Genomic DNA, 2,717 nt, shown 5'->3' on the forward strand with positions numbered 1-2,717 from the left:
TGTGTGTGTGTGTGTGAGAGAGTGTGTGTATGTGTGTCCTATATACCGTTCAGAATGTAGAATAACTAATAGCTTGTGTCCATAAGCGTTTATGGTGGTGGGCTAGGGTGTCTCATAATGTGTGGTAATGTGTGTGTGTGTGTGTGTGTGTGTGTGTGTGTGTTTGTGTGTGTGTGTGTGTGTGTGAGTGTTTGTTTGTTTGTTGGTGAGTAATTGTATGAGTGTGTCTGTAAATTGTAAGAGTACATAAATGTTCCATTCTCTATCAAGCTTTTAACAATAAAAACAAAAACAAAACAAAGATAACAGCAGCAAACTGCTGAACTAAATTTCCAGAACATTTACAGAGTAAAAGGCTTGCTAAACAACCCGGAGCCAAAGAGCATTTATGTATAGAAAAGAATAGAGTGAAAATAAGAGAATAGAAAAGTATTTTGGCAGAGACGAACGACCAATCACCGAAGGCAACAGATAAGAATCTAAACATGACTAAAGGAAATAATCTGCAAACAGAAAAAAAGCTTGTAGGCGGACATAGAAGCAGCACTGCGTAAAAATTGCGTTGAATTTAATGGAGAGAATGGTTTCTTTATGAGTTGCAATCCCTGTTCTAACTTGCAAAAAGGCGAAATGAATGATCTCCGAGTTGGAGAGGCCGATTACTGATCACAGGGGCGCTGTATCTGAAATCAATGGAGAGAGTAACCAGAGGACATCAGACAACCGCCATCAATCTAAGGGTCAGTTTTTCCTTTCCAGAGATCCTGTTTCTTCATTAAGATCTGGTCGGATAGTGGTCCGTGCATTGTCTCTCTGGATGCTTTATGTGACCTTCGACGAGCGTGTCAAGGATGGCTTTTCGACCTGGATGAGAAAATGAATTAGAGCTTTCTTTTTTCTGAGAGAGTGCGATCGCATCTGTGACAGGTTGTTGCAGGGCTGTTGTTCAAGGCTCTCCAACATGATGAAGGCCACATTTCGCCAAGAATAGAAGGGTTTGACCACTACAGAGCGCACAAAAACCACAAACACTAAAGGGAAGCCTTAACATTATTAACCTCCACTCAAAAAAACCCCCCAAAACAACAAACAAACAAACAAACAAACAAAAAAATGCGCCAGACAGAAAAAAAACCCACAAGAAAAAACCCCAAACAAAAATATGTGTAACCTTTTCTTTTGCATGTGAATTACTAGAGCTTGTTACATCAAAAGCAGCAACAAAATATTCTCTCTAACATTCTCTTTCATGCCCCCTCTCTTGTGAGCTCCATTCCCTTTAAAAATGAATTTGAACAAGCCTTCTAACTTCTATTGTGTCGTAGTTGCAATCAATAGTTATGAAAGTGAATACAGTAACATTACAAGTACAAACAAACCTGCAATGCTTGTAGATGGTGATGATGCTTTGTTGTCTTATATGATGTGACATAATACATTGTGCATATGCGTATGTATGTAGGCCTACAAGAAAACCGTACTCTCATGACCTTATTATTATGCAGTTGCGAGAGGTAAAACTTTTATCAAACAGCGAACTAAAAAATAAATTAAAAAGCCGAAATGAATGATCACTGAGTTGGATCCAGCCGATTGCTGATCGCAGGGGCGCTGTATCTGAGATCAATGGGAGAGAGTAACCAGAGGACATCAGACAACCGCCATCAATCTAAGGGTCAGTTTTTTTCCCCCGAGATCCTGTTTCTTTATTAAGAGCTGGCGCATTGTGGACCGCGCTATGCTAAACATTATTTCTCTGCATGTTTTATGTGACCTTTGACGTGAGAATCAAGGATGGTTTTTCAGTTCGAGAACATTTAGAGCTTTTTCTTTCTTTTCTGAAAGATCATCAGTTCGCAGTTACAGGTCGTTTCTGGGTTATTCTGAAAGCTCTCCAGAAAGATGATGGCCTCATTTCTCCAAGAATAGAAGTGTCTGACCACCACAGAACGCACAACAATCACCCACACCCGTCACTACTGGGAAAGATTAGCTTTATTACTCCCCCCTTCACCGACGAAATAGGAGTATGTTTTGGTTAGTGTTTTACGAGCTCGCAACGGCATAATATGTCATATCAGCGCGCAGGACCTAGGCGATCATAAGATTATATGACCGTCTAGCGCAGGACACATTGAGCATTCTCAGTTTGATAAGAATCAATTTTGAATTTTGCCTGGGTGGCGGCCGAAGCCTACTCTTGTCAATTTCAGTAGCAAAACAACAACAACAACAACAACAACAACAACAACAACAACAACAACAACAACAACAACAACAGCAGCAGCAGCAAAAACAACAACGACAACAGCCACAAACAAACAAAAGAAAACAGACAAACAAAGTCGAACAAAGTCAAAATTCATCCGTGAACTTTCTTTTGTACGCATCTTATACTAAAGCTTGTTAAATCAATGGTAGCAACTGACTCTTTTTCTTTCTCTGGGACATTCTCTTTCACGCACCTTTGTTGTGAGTCCTCAACTCCAAAATTAGCCTTCCATTGTGTTGTAATTGCAAGCAATAGCTGTCAAACTGAATACAGTGACATAACAAGCTGCAAACAATAGTAGAGAAATCTTTGTTGTCTTTTATGAACTGACATATTCGTACTTGCAAAAAGTGAGTAAACACTAATGCAACTTTCTTTTTATTGATGCACGGCTGTGTGTGTGGGTATGTGTGTTTGTGAGTGTTTAGATACATATATATATATA

The sequence above is a fragment of the Aplysia californica genome, unplaced genomic scaffold (genome assembly GCF_000002075.1).
Source record: "Aplysia californica isolate F4 #8 unplaced genomic scaffold, AplCal3.0 scaffold00017, whole genome shotgun sequence".
Taxonomy (NCBI): domain Eukaryota; kingdom Metazoa; phylum Mollusca; class Gastropoda; order Aplysiida; family Aplysiidae; genus Aplysia; species Aplysia californica.